Raw genomic sequence first — 15,069 nt, 5'->3', positions numbered from 1 at the left:
TATTGGGAGGGTCCCCAGATATCTGATGGTGTGGCTCAGTATTAGGAGGGGTCCCAGATATCTGATGATGTGGCCCAGTATCAGGAGTGTCCCCAGATATCTGATGATGTGGCCCAGTATCAGGAGGGGCCCCAGATATCTGATGATGTGGCCCAGTATTGCGAGGGGCCCCAGATATCTGATGATGTGGCCCAGTATCATGAGGGTCCCCAGATATCTGGTTATGTGGCTCAGTATCAGGAGGGGCCCCAGATATCTGATGATGTGGCCCAGTATCGGGAGGGTCCCCAGATATCTGATGATGTGGCCTAATATCGGGAGGAGCCCCAGATACCTGATGATGTGGCCTAATATCGGGAGGAGCCCCAGATATCTGATGATGTCGCCCAGTATTGGGAGGGGCCCCAGATATCTGATGATGTGGCTCAGTATTGGGAGGGGCACCAGATATCTGATGATGTGGCCCAGTATCAGGAGTGTCCCCAGATATCTGATGATGTGGCCCAGTATCAGGAGGGGCCCCAGATATCTGATGTGGCCCAGTATTGCGAGGGGCCCTAGATATCTGATGATGTGGCCCAGTATCAGGAGGGTCCCCAGATATCTGGTTATGTGGCTCAGTATCAGGAGGGGCCCCAGATATCTGATGATGTGGCCCAGTATCGGGAGGGTCCCCAGATATCTGATGATGTGGCCTAATATCGGGAGGAGCCCCAGATATCTGATGATGTGGCCTAATATCGGGAGGAGCCCCAGATACCTGATGATGTGGCCTAATATCGGGAGGAGCCCCAGATATCTGATGATGTCGCCCAGTATTGGGAGGGGCCCCAGATATCTGATGATGTGGCTCAGTATTGGGAGGGGCCCCAGATATCTGATGATGTGGCTCAGTATCAGGAGGAGCCCCAGATATCTGATGATGTCGCCCAGTATCAGGAGGAGCCCCAGATATCTGATGATGTTGCCCAGTATCAGGAGGAGCCCCAGATATCTGATGATGTGGATTAATATCGGGAGGAGCCCCAGATATCTGATGATGTGGCTCAGTATCAGGAGGAGCCCCAGATATCTGATGATGTCGCCCAGTATCAGGAGGAGCCCCAGATATCTGATGATGTCGCCCAGTATCAGGAGGAGCCCCAGATATCTGATGATGTGGATTAATATCGGGAGGAGCCCCAGATATCTGATGATGTCGCCCAATATCAGGAGGGTCCCCAGATATCTGATGATGTGGATTAATATCAGGAGGAGCCCCAGATATCTGATGATGTTGCTCAGTATCAGGAGGAGCCCCAGATATCTGATGATGTGGCTCAGTATCAGGAGGAGCCCCAGATATCTGATGATGTTGCTCAGTATCAGGAGGAGCCCCAGATATCTGATGATGTGGCCTAGTATCGGGAGGAGCCCCAGATATCTGATAAGGCCTAGTATTGGGAGTGGCCCCAGATATCTGATGATGTGGCTCAGTATTGGGAGGGGCCCCAGATATCTGATGATGTGGCTCAGTATTGGGAGGGGCCCCAGATATCTGATGATGTGGCTCAGTATCAGGAGGAGCCCCAGATATCTGATGATGTGGCTCAGTATCAGGAGGGGCCCCAGATATCTCATGATGTGGCCTAGTATCGGGAGGGGCCCCAGATATGATGATGTGGCTCAGTATTGGGAGGGGCACCAGATATCTGATGATGTGGCTCAGTATTGGGAGGGGCACCAGATATCTGATTATGTAGCTCAGTATCAGGAGGAGCCCCAGATATCTGATTATGTAGCTCAGTATCAGGAGGGGCCCCAGATAATTTATGATGTGGCCCAATATCGTGAGGAACTCCTGCAGCTGCATCACTAAGAAGACATATGTGTTCCCAGCGTCGTCATCCTTCTCTGCACATCATCTATTAACTCTCAATTACTTCGCTTTTACTGTCAATAAAGAACAATTAGACTCATCAAGTGTCTATTTCCTGTGAAATGAAGGTTTTCTGCTCAAATTTGTGTCAAGATTTTAAATGTATAAAAATGAATCCGGAGTAGCTGTGCAGGAGGACATGAGAACATGGATCAAAGTGAGGGGGCAAGTGATGGGCGACATCGACTCTGCACCGACCTTCGATATGGAGGATACTGTTCTCAAACTCACTGTATATAGTTGGAGACATTGGATGACAATCCTCCAAAAGATTGGTAGACACTCAGCTTTCCACTAGAATGGAGAGAATGATACAGTCACTGGTTGGCAGGGGAAAACGGGGAGCCAGGGCTCCTAAACTTACCCTCAGGCTAGGGGGGCCCTTGTTGTCTCTGATACCAGAGATGCGTCTAATGGTGACAATGTCTGGGCCGCCTTCCTGCCTCTGCTCCTGACCAACCCTGATCTAGTACCCCCTCCGTCCCTATCCCAGGGGGGATCAGGATAGGAGCGTGTAAATACCAACAGTGATAGACAAATAGGGGAAACCAAAACTATCATACCACACGCTCCTAGAGTAATCAGACAACAAATGGTAAGGATGAAAACTAAAGCAGGGAGGATATAACCAGGCGACAGGAGGAATTCCACAGCACACCAAGCAACCCGCAGAAAATCACCAGACTGGAGCACAACAGCACACAGACCGGCATAGCAGAAAGCTATAGTTGGCTTAGGAAGACAAATTCCTCCATCTTAAAAAGACAGGGAGTACCTGTGATGAGTCTCCCATAACGTGATCAAAAAAGGTAAACGGCAGACCAGCAGAAATTAACTCCTGCTAGTCCTATCATTAATAAGCACACAGCCTGCCTGTGCAACTCAGAAGCCCCAGAGAAAGCATAGTGTGGAGTGTCAGAATATGTGGTCTAAACAGCATCTGATGCCGCCATGACACTTGGCAAGTCTAGAGCAAAACACCGTATGACAGTACCCCTCCCTCTATGAAGGGCCTCTGGACTCTTAGGTGTTATGATTCAGTGAACGAGGAGGATCAAAAAATGCGCAAACCCAAAAAGTAACCAGAGTGGCTAGAGCCTTAACGGACTGCAGACCTAGAACTAGAAGTAGCTGTGGAACGAGCCTACGATAACCTAGTCGTCTCGACAAAGCCGGAGAACTAAATATTTTTACAGATAGAAATATAAGAAAAGCTAATCTGCCTCGGAGCAATTCCCAAAGATATAGATAGCCCCCCCACATGTAAAGACTACGGTGATAAAGGAAAACACAATACAAAGCTAGAAAATAGATTCAGCAAAGATGAGGCCCAAACTATCTTTATAGGAAAGAGCACTGTCTGCACCCGTAAAAGCCCTAAAAAATCTCAGCACGCCTGACATGGATAAACCCTGAGACCATACGGCCTCTCCCCTACTATATCAGCACTCTGATGTTACTGGGATCCAAAAACACTAATATAGATGAGGGACTAAATTTAATACCAAGCATGACAAAACACAGTACATTGCAGAATCATGGAGCTAAATATACAGACACTCCCAGCAGAGAATGATCCAATTCCACCAGGAACTCCACACAGGCAAAACAGGAATCAAGCAATAGTATCAAAACAGAAAAAACAACAAGAAAGTGGAAACAATAAGCAGAGGTACAAAGACCAACTTATCTTGAGGAGTTCTGGTAGAGAGCAGGGCTGGTTTCAGAATGTCCTTAACACACAGTAAATCAATTGAGCACCGGCAAGTGACAGGAGACAACAACTCAGTTATATAGTCCCAATCTGAAAGGCCTGATTGCCAGTCCTCCACAGGTGTGTGGCTCTCATTCCACAAATCAACTGCACCACCAGCACTGACCACAAGAGGGAGCCCCAAACTGGAAAATGTAGTCACAACACTTAGGACCAGGTTTCTCTGGATGACGGCGATGAAATGCCTTAACCAGATACTCCGCTTGGATATCAGAGGCTGGTACCCAAGTCTTCTTCTTAGGACCAAAACCCTGCCAGTGAACGAGGTACTGTAAAGAACAACCTACAAATCTATAGTTCTCGAAACCTGGAACTCCAGCGATCCATCAACCAAGATCGGAGGTAGAGGGTCGGGAAGAGGAATTCCCAAACCCACAAATGTCTTCAATAGAGATTTGTGGAACACATTATGGTTTGTATGAAACTGGTAAGGCTAGACTGAAAGCCAATGGATTGATGACAGCAGTCATTTTGAATGGACCGATGAACTGAGATTCTAACTTAAAAGATGGTACCTTTTTGATTTGAATGTTTTCAGTGGCATCAGGGTCATGACACCGGTCACACACATTTATACTTAGAGCCTATGTTTCCAATTGCTTCTGAACCTTTTTGCCATGTAGACGATAGCGCTGAGCCCAATTAGTCCTGCTCAGGTACCCGGGACAAGGGCCTCTTAAGGAAAGCACAGAACTTGGGATGGTGACCATAGATACAAAAGAAAGGGGTTATCCCAGAGGACTCATGGTGGCAATTATTGATAGGAAACTCTGCAAGAGGAAGAAACGAGGACCACTCCTCCTAATTATCCGAGACAAAACAGTGCAAACACTGCTCCACGTTCTGATTCATGTTCTTTGTTTGTCCATTAGCCTGTGGATGAATTGCTGACGAGTGAGACAGTGTAATCCCTAACCGAGAGCAGAAAACCCTCCAAAAATTGGTAACAGGTTGAGTACCTCTATCAGACACAATATCAGATGAGACGCCATGGAGTCTGATGATTTCACGTATGAATACCTGATCTAAGGCACTGTGTGCAGAATTATTAGGCAAATGAGTATTTTGATCACATGAAGCTTTTTATACACGTTGTCCTACTCCACGTTGTATAGGCTGAGAGCCAACAAAAATCAGGTGATGTGCATCTCTGTAATGAAGAGGGGTGCGGTGTAATGACATCAACACCCTATATAAGGTGTGCTTAATTATTAGGCAACTTCCTTTCCTTTGGCAAAATGGATCAGAAGAGAGATTTGACGGGCTCTGAAAAGTCCACAATTGTGAGAGTCTTGCAGAGGGATGCAGCTGTCTTGAAATTGCCAAACTTTTGAAGCGTGATCACCGAACAATCAAGTGTTTCATGGCAAATAGACAACAGATTCGCAAGAAGCGTGTTGGGCAAAAAATGCGCAAAATACCAGCCCATGAATTGAGGAAATTGAAGCGTGAAGCTGCCAAGATGCCATTTGCCCCCAGTTTGGCCATATTTCAGAGCTGCAACGTTACTGGAGTATCAAAAAGCACAAGGTGTGCTATACTCAGGGACATGGCCAAAGTAAGGAAGGCTGAAAAACCACCACCTCTGAACAAGAAACAGAAGATAAAACCTCAAGACTGGGCCAAGAAATATCTTAAGACTGATTTTTCAAAGGTTTTATGGACTGATGAAATGAGAGTGACTCTTGATAGGCCAGATGGATGGGCCAGAGACTGGATCCGTAAAGGGCAGAGAGCTCCACTCCGACTCAGACGCCAGCAAGGTGGAGGTGGGGTACTGGTATGGGCTGGGATCATCAAAGATCCATTTGTGGGACCTTTTCGGGTTGAGGATGGAGTGAAGCTCAACTCCCAGACCTACTGCCAGTTTCTGGAAGACAATTTCTTCAAGCAGTGGTACAGGAGGAAGTCGGTATCTATCGTTCAAGAAAAACTTGATTTTCATGCAGGACAATGCTCCATAACATGCATCTAACTACTTCACAGCGTGGCTGGCCAATAAAGGTCTAAAAGATGAAAAAATAATGACAAGGCCCCCTTGTTCACCTGATCTGAACCCCATAGAGAACCTGTGGTCCCTCATAAAATGTGAGATCTACAGGGAGGGAAAATAGTCCACCTCTCGGAACAGTGTCTGGAGGCTGTGGTGGCTGCTGCACGCAATGTTGATCGTAACAGATCAAGCAATGACAGGATCTATGGATGGTCAGCTGCTGAGTGTCATCATAAAGAAAGGTGGCTATATTGGTAACTAATTTTTTGGGTTTTGTTTTTGCATGTCAGAAATGTTTATTTCTATATTTTGTGCAGTTATATTGGTTTACCTGGTGACAATAAACAAGTGAGATGTGAATATATTTGTTTTTTATTAAGTTGCCTAATAATTCTGCACAGTAATAGTCACCTGCACAAACAGAATCCTCCTAAGATAGCCAAGTCTAAAAAAAAAAAAACACTCCAACTGCCAAAAATATTAAGCTTTGATATTTATGAGTCTTTTGGGTTGATTGAGAACATAGTTGTTGATTAATAATAAAAAATCTTCTAAAATACAATTTGCCTAATAATTCTGCACACGGTGTAGCATTGGGTAATGGTGGTAATGCAATAAAATGTGTCATTTTGGAAAACCTATTCACCACCACAAAAATGACCATATTACCAGCAAAGGGAGGAAGATCTCTATTAAAGTCCATGGAAATATCCATCCAAGGTTTGCTAGGGACGCTCAATGGCTGCAGACAAGCTCACGGATGAGTGTGATGGCTTAGAGCGTGCATATGCAGACATATATGGCACCAAATCCTTCCGAATTTTTGGCCATCTGAAACGACACAATTAGAGATACAGAGTACCTTTCACCCCAGGGTTCCCAGCCAGGACAGAATCATGGCGCTTCTCCAGAACCTTAAGGTGAAGATTCAAGGAAACAAACAATTTCTTAGCTGGGACATCTGACGGTGCCTCATCCTGGGCTTCCGAAATCTGTTTCAACCTCAGTACTGAGTGCCGACACCAACACTCGCTTCTGCAGGATGGGCACTGGATCCTCACAAGGTTAGACGTTTAGCTGACTCAAGGTACAGGAGATTTTTATGATCAGTAATAATAGAACAGGATGCAAATCTCCCTCCAAATAGTGTTGCCACTTCTCGAACGCTAATTTGGTGGCGAGTAGTTCCCTATTAAAATGTCATAATTTCGGACTGAAATAACTTCTTGAAAAAGAAGGCACATGGACACAGTTTACCAACAGATGGACCTTGAGACAATACAACTCCCACCCCCACCTCTGATGCGTCAACCTCCACCATGGAGGGTAGAGACACATCAGTTTGTATTAATACAGGTGCTGACGCAACACATTTTTTTAGACAGTAAAACGCATATAAAGCACTCTCAGGCCAGTTAGAAAAGTCCATACCTTATTTCATCATGTCAGTCAGGTCTTGCAATGACAGAATTTATTTTAATAAACCTCCTCTAATAAGTAGCAAACCCCAAAAAATGTTGCAACGCTTTAAGGTTCTCAGGATGGTCCCATTTTAATATAGCCTGTAACTCAGAGGGATCCATCCTAAAACCAGAGGCGGGAATTATATAACCCAAAAACGCAAGTTCTTGAACGGAGAATACACACTTTTCTAATATATTGTATAATTTGTTCTTTCTGAGAATTTGCAAAACCTGTTTAACTTGTTTCAAATGTGACCCAAAATCCTGTGAATATATGAGAATGTCATCCAGGTAAATGATAACAAATTTCCCTAACAGGTGAGCACATCACGAACAAAGTGTTGAAAAATCGCAGGTGCATTGGTCAGACCAAATGGCATCACCAGATTTTTGAAGTGACCCTCTGGTTGAATGCCGTCTTCTAGTCATACCCCTGTTGGACCCAAATAAGATTATAGGCCCCCCTGAAATTGAGTTTGGAGAGCCTTTTGGTTTGATTGAATAGGTCCGGAATGAGTGGCATACGATACGGGTCCCAAATGGCAATCTGGTTAAGATCACAGAAATCCAAGCACGGACGCCGTCCTTCTTTTTGACAAAGAAGAAAACCGCAGCCACAGAGGACGAAGACAGTGTAATGTGACCATTAGCCAAACACCGTTGTGTATTCCTTGAGACCTTGTCTATCAGGACTGGACAAATTATGGAGTCTATACTTGGGCAGCTTGGACCCTGGCTTGAACCTTATGGTGCAGTCCTAAGGTCTGTGCGGCGTTCGCTCCTGAGAACCCTTCTCAGAGAACACTTCACCAAACTCTGAGAATGGATCCGTAATAATGGTGGTTACCGCTGAGATATGAGTCCCTAGACAGTGTTCTTTACAGTAAGAGCTCCATTTAATTATGTCCTGCATCTTCCAGTCAACAATAGGCTTATATAATGCAAACCAAGAGAAGCTTGACAAAATTTGTGCAGGGAGGTCTTTGAGCACATAACACGAAATGAGCTCTGAATGGAGGACTCCTATGTGGAGCTTCAACCCCTGTACAGACTCCATAATAACCCTGTGGAAGAGCAAAAATCCGGACCAGTCTAGATAACTCCTTAACCCGGAAGAGCGAGCAAACTATTTGTCGATTATGTTTGCCCCAGAACCACTTTCTAGAAAGACCTTAATAAGAACGTCCTGGCAGGTAATAAAACTGAGACACCAAGGTGGAGGAAACATGTAGACCAAGATCACCCAACCCGCCAGGGTCTAAATGTTTTTCCGATGTTTTCTGATGTTTTTTCTTAGACACCGAGGGACAGATGTTAATAAAGTGTCCATTTTTACCACAATAAAAATAGACTCCTGCCCTTTTAGGATTAGGGGATTTTTTTTCCCTCCTGCGACGTCACTTCAAGCTCTATGGGCTCAGGTGAGGCCTCGGGAGGTAAAGTAGGTACAGTTATCCCCTCCCACAGAGTCTTGGTATTGTGAGACCTCTTTCAAAAACGGCGATCAATACGGATTACAAGAGATATGGCACACTGGAGACGGGGGAGTCTCAAACATCACCAACGCCTTCTTTACCCTCTCAGACACATCCTAAAAAACTGTTTTTTGAGTCCTCAGGATAGAGGGACCCTAGCTGTCCCTGATCCCAGAGATACGTCTGATGGTGATGATGTCTGGGCTGGTTTCTTGACCCTGCTCCTGACCAGGCCTGCTCTAGTACCCCAGTCTAGTTTCCCCTGTTTGTCTAGTGATAGACAAACAGGGGAAAACAAAACTATCACACAGCACTGCTCACAGTGAGTAATCAGACAAGTGATAAGGAGATAAACCTAAAGCAGGGAGGAAATAACCAGACGACAGGAGGAATTCCACAGCACACAAAGCAACTCGTAGAAAATCATCAGACTGGAAAACAACAGCACACAGACCGGTATAGCAGAAAGCTATAGTTGGCATAGGAAGACAAATTCCTCCATCTTAAAAAGGCAGGGAGTACCTGTGATAGGTCACCCAGATCATGTGATCAAAAAAGGTAACCAGCAGGCTAGCAGAAATTAACTCCTGCAGGTCTGGCCACTAATGAACACACAGCTGGTCAATGCCTGAGCCCACTTGTACAACCAGAGAAAGCATAGTGAGGAATGCCAGTCTATAGTCTGAACAGTGTCTGATGCTGCCATGACACTCGGTGAGTCTAGAGGAAACGCTGTGTGACAGGTACAATTGTAGTTACAGGGGTTCAGTATTTTCTCTCCTCTTTTATTACATGAGGTAGCACAGTTTTATGCCCGGTTACAGTGGAGGAGCTGGCTCTTTGGGCAGAACATTTGCTGCGGAGGTCATCATCAAGGTCGCATCTGCCGTTATCTCTTGTCTCAGCGCCATTGTTTCCCTTCTCTTTAGGAGCCATAAATAAAGGAGTCCTGTATCTTTACAGACTCTTCAGGGTCTAGGGAAGAAGCGTCACCTCCAGGATGGACCATTATCCACATTCACATCTCATCACAGTCACTTATCATGAAGATCAGAAAATGAGCAGAAGGAAATTCACATGAGATGGTCCGAGCCCCCCGGGGCCGAGGTCATCTGCGGAGACAATGAGCCGCACATCATGGCCTTGTGCTATTCCCCTGCTCTGAATGGCTATTACCTGTATGACCTGCTGTTATCAGCCTCCTCTGGTCCAGTGTCAAAGCACGGAGGCTCTGGTTTAACTCCTCCATAATAAAGAAAGGTAACGACTCAAAAGAGATGCTTCATGTGTCCCATGTGCATCAAGCCAATCAGTCGCATGGTTTAGTTGCACTGTTACCATTGACAATAGGGCGGTATTTTCACATACTGTACTGGCACCTCTTGGGTATATAGTGACTTTGTTATATAGTTTCACAGCTGCTTAGGTTTAGGGTACAGACTTCTAGCAGTGTTTAGCGACAGGATATTGCTTAGATGTACAATAGGGTGTCATGGTAGCAGTGTTTTGCCTTGGTCTACAGTGTGGCAGTATTATTTAGTTGCACAGTATGGCTGCATTGTTATATATGTTATACTTGCACTGAAGACTTGTTAAGGGTATTAGACCTATCACCAGCACAAAGTAAGGAAGAATGAGGGTATATGTAAGGATGGTTCTGGGAGTGGACCCACTGGACCATGTACCGGACTCCCCTGCGACACCGCCTCGAGCGAACCCCTATACAGGGATTGTCGGGCGTAACCGCAGAAGGCCTAGATGCACGGAAGCCGGGATCAGCAAAAGTCACTGGATGCAGGATCCGATATGGACCAGGTACAGGTTAACGGAATCACGCAGAAGTCCAGAACTGAGACTGGTGCAGGTCACAGGGATTAGGCTGAAGTCCAGGAGCAGAGACTGGTGCAGGTTAACGGGATAAGGCTGAGGTCTGGAGGCGGAGACTGGTGCAGGTTAACAGGATCAGGCTGAGGTCCAGAGGCGGAGGCTGGTACAGGTTAACGGGATCAGGCTGAGGTCCGGAGGCGGAGAATGGTGCAGGTTAATGGGATCAGGCTGAGGTCTGGAGGCAGAGGCTGGTGCAGGTTAACGGGATCAGGCTGAAGTCCAGAACTGGAGACTGGAGCAGGTTACTGGGATCAGGCTGGAGTGTGTGCTCAGAACGGTACTCAGGATCTGCAAGCAGAGACAGAGTTACACCCAGCACAGTCATAGAGGGACCTGAACAACTAGTACAAGAGACAAGGGTTACATTGAACAAGCACTGGCCATGGGGAGTAGCAAGTCTTAAATACTCAAGGTTACTTATTATTGATATTCCAGACAGCTGTGTTGGCCCTTTAAGTCTAGGTGAGTGCATGCGTGCGCACCCTAGTGTGCATGTGTGAGGGCCGCAAGCCGGAAGTCAGAGCCGAGACCACAAGAGGAGAGGCAGGATGCTGGAGCGCAAGTGGCTGCAGTGAGTGAGCGGCCCGGAGCCGACGGGGAAAAGGTATGGACGGGGTAGCAGGAGAGCGGGCTCGGCGGGGACCCCAGGGATTAGAGCGACGGGTGGTGAGCGGTGCGGATGGACCGGGAGCGTGACAGTATATAAAGACACAAAGGGAAGTGCTGAAGATTAGCAGCTGAAAAGGTGAGGAAATCTGCAGGGTCCTAAAGAGAAAGGGAAAAAACCCGAGCAGGAAAAAAGGTAAAGTCAGAGAGCAGCTTGTGTAGCCAAATGCATGACACACCCATGATACTTCACCTAATATTAAGCTTAATAGGTTCTGAGCTGCAGTTCCTAAGAACAGCCACTACTCCGTGTACGGCACTGTGCTGTTCTGGCTCTGTACATTGTATACATCTGGCCATCAGCAGCACGCGGCAGATTGGTGAGGGTGGCGGGTATCGGACCTCCCTAATCTAATATTTTTGGCAAATATCAAAGTCCTAGACATCCTCTTTCTGCCAATAAATGTGTAAAGAGTAAAATAAAAAGTTTAGGCTCCAGAAGTTTTTCAGCCTGTACAGATGACGACACAGAGGTCTGCATTAGAGCTGTGGACTCATAACGGCAGAAGAATAGTTACAATATTGTTTCATCCAGCCCATTGTCATGTCACCCTCTTCTGTCACCTGTGTTACACTTATATCAGTCGGTATTTATCGCAGGAAGTCTCTCGCACCCATAGCTCATTTTCACGCATTGTAGTTCCTGGTCTCGGCTTGTTTTGTCCCATCAGCAGAGACCCTGGCATCGTGCCCGGTGGCCCCTAGGGCCCAGTCCGGTTGCCATCACGCACCAGTCACTTTACTTTAAAGACATCTTGACTTCGTCATTCTGATCTTTTATCAAGTTTGTGGACACTGCAAGTCTGTGTTAAGTCTGAGAGATAGGACTCTGCACTCCGGAGTCTTTTCTCATTTAGATGTAAATTTGAAAGTTGTGTCCCGGCTTCTCTTAAGCCTCCTGAGATTGTTATGTGCGCCATTAAAGGACCTTATTGATTAAGTAATTAATAGATAGTGACATCCCGGCAGTGACACAAAGCTGAACAGCTGGCTTAAGCAGACAGAGAGTAATGACATTCCCCCGCAATCTGGGGGCGAGCGCCTCACATGATGGACGAGAACAGAAGGATTTGGAATTGCTGCCCCCTTCACATCGCTGCCATCCCTCCGTATCCAGGCGCATGAGGGCAATTTCAAGAACTATTACTGCAAACTTCTGTATCAGAACTTGCATGGAGTCATCTGCACCTTGCCGACCTCTCCATTAACCCAGCAAATCAATTAGTCAGAGAAGATCACTGGAATTTCCGGGAGGAAGGACCACGGGTCCGATAGGTAGTGAACCATTCTGCATCCATTACTGCCACGGAAGTCAGTCTTGTTGCCATAGCCACAAAAATATTAGTCTTGGATCCTTTTTTTTCCCCTTGATTGATGTGGGTGACCTCACCAAGCTGTAGATCTGCTCCATTCATCTAGCACCTGACGCAGGTATATTTATGAGGTTTTTTACTTGTTTTAATAGGACAGCGTGAAATTAGCATTTACTGGGCTGCGGGCATACAGAACAAGACAATATGTCTTCCTACATGTGGATCACATCCATATTGATGAAGGGGGGGGAAGAGTTTCCACACTGGAGACCACTCCGAGGATGCTTTAGGCTCTCACTTCAGTCCATCTAGTGAGTGTCGCACCCAGGTAACCAGACAAGAAGGAAGTGGGTCCACTGGTCCACAGTACCATTCACTGACCCGGGGGAACGGACCTGAGCGGCTACAGAGTCTTCACTACAAGCACCGGAGGATAAAGCAGGTACACACGCGGATAAGTGACTGCCAGGAGGCAGCCCCGGGGAATCCCGATACCTCGGCAGCTGGCGCCATAGGACGAAGACCAGGAACTGAAGCGCATGAGGCAGAGGCTGGTGTGGTCCGGAAAGGCTGGTACTGGTGGTCACAGGCAGGCAGTAGCAGGTCACAGGGAATGGAGAACACAGGATGGTCACAGGCAGGTAAAAGGCACAACTAGATGGAACAGAGTCACAGACCAATACAGAATACGGGTTATAGCACGGGGAGCTGACAACTAGCACAAGGAGACTAGCTATGGGGACACATTGAACAGGCACCTCCCAATGGGGGAAGATACCTTATATACACAGTACCTAATGACAGGGACTGGGAGGCACTTCCAGGTTATGTCACGCTGGTCCTTTAAGAAAAGGGAGAACAGCGCGGATGAGTCCTAAGCGCGCTCCCAAGCGACCTGTTACGCATGCGCGGGTCTCGGGAGTCGGTAACTAGACCAGGAAGCGTGAAGCAAGTGGAGACAGCAGGGAAACGTCGATGCCTCTGACACTGAGAGCGGGGATGCCGACAGGCAAACAGCAGCGACCCGGGCGCCGCAGGGCAGAGGCAGCGGCAACCGAGGAGATGAGTCGGGAGGAGCGTCGGCACTCCTGGGCTGGAAGTACCGACGCACTAATAGTCAGTGATTTGTATAAGGCAAGCTCAGAAGTAAAGATTATTCTTACAGGAATTTCAGATTACAATGGTGAATTAAATTTAACCTTTATAACTTAAAAAGGAGCTTCCAGTAGAAACCCTGCCGTGAGGATACCCGAATCTGTGTCTGTCAACTCTGAGTGGCACCTAATGAGCAATCATTACCACTTCTGCATGCATCTCCCCCTGGATTTCTTTTGATGTCATTTTTATTATATCTGTATTACATGGAGTTTTGCACAAACTTTGTCGACTGTTCAGATTGCAGATTCTCACACTCTGCCCAATGGTTTCTTTGCTGTATGGGATCAAAACAGGCAGACTCGGGCATCAGCCTGCTGTGTGCTGATTCATAGGTAGACTAGCAAGGATTGATCTCTGCTAGTCTGATTGCTCCTTTAATCACATGTTGTGGGGAGACCTATCACATCTGCTCCCCTCCTATTTATGCTGGTTGAACTCTTCTACCCATGCCAGCTATAGTTTATTCTATGTTAGTCTGTGAGGTGTGGTGTCCCAGACTCGCTGGTCAAAGCTGTGCTTAAGTTGTGCTTATTGGTGCGGTTGTGGAGTTTACCACTGTTGTTTTGTACTTCCTTCCTGCTCTTGTTTTTCCTCCTGAATCTATATTGTCTTATTTTGTTTGTGTGTGCGTGTTGTGACAGTGTGCAGGTCTTTCCCTTACCTTTCTTTATCTGTGAGGGAGGTGGGATTAGTGGGATCAGGACTGGTCAGGAGCAGGGTCAGGAAGAAGACTCCGGCCTCTCCACCATCAAAAGTATCCTTGAGCTTAGGGATAGCATAGGGCCCACTAGCTTGAGGGATAGGTTAGGGGCCCCATTTCCCCACCATCTCAAAGCCATCATGACATCCTGCCTATTTACACAGCAGTATGGGAGCAGAACATCTATTGCCAGGATTCTGCAAAAGATGGGTGTTGCTTCTGCCAAGGCTCTTCATTATTCGGCACTGATGCTTTGACCATTTGCTTTCATTCATTGAGCTGAGGACTGAAGAAGAAGAATATTAAAGGTTAAAACCGTATTAACCAAATAATTGGGCCACATGATGAGGATTTTTTCTGCCTTTTTACTTGTGAAATTAATTGTTTTCATGTATTTTTCCTGCACAATGTGGGGTCAGAGGTGGGGTGCTACATATCTGCTTCTCTAATTACCACCTCGTAATTACTGTGGGAGAGCGGGAAGGAGGAGAGGACACTACAGTGAGGACATTTCACACGAGGTTTCTCATACACATCCATCTCAAGCGCTAAACTTATAATAATCCCCTAGAGATGCGCCTCCCGTGCATGGTGGATGGGGACACATGCGGGAGGACACTTGGTGGAGTAAACTTTGCTTCTTCAAGGTAATTTTAAAGTCACCTCTTTGTCTTCTGCTGAAAATAATGAGGATTAGAGACGTGTTACCTGGATTCCCCAGG

The sequence above is a fragment of the Anomaloglossus baeobatrachus genome, chromosome 12 (assembly GCF_048569485.1).
Source record: "Anomaloglossus baeobatrachus isolate aAnoBae1 chromosome 12, aAnoBae1.hap1, whole genome shotgun sequence".
Classification (NCBI taxonomy): Eukaryota; Metazoa; Chordata; class Amphibia; order Anura; family Aromobatidae; genus Anomaloglossus; species Anomaloglossus baeobatrachus.
Note: the sequence above shows the minus strand (reverse complement) of the source record.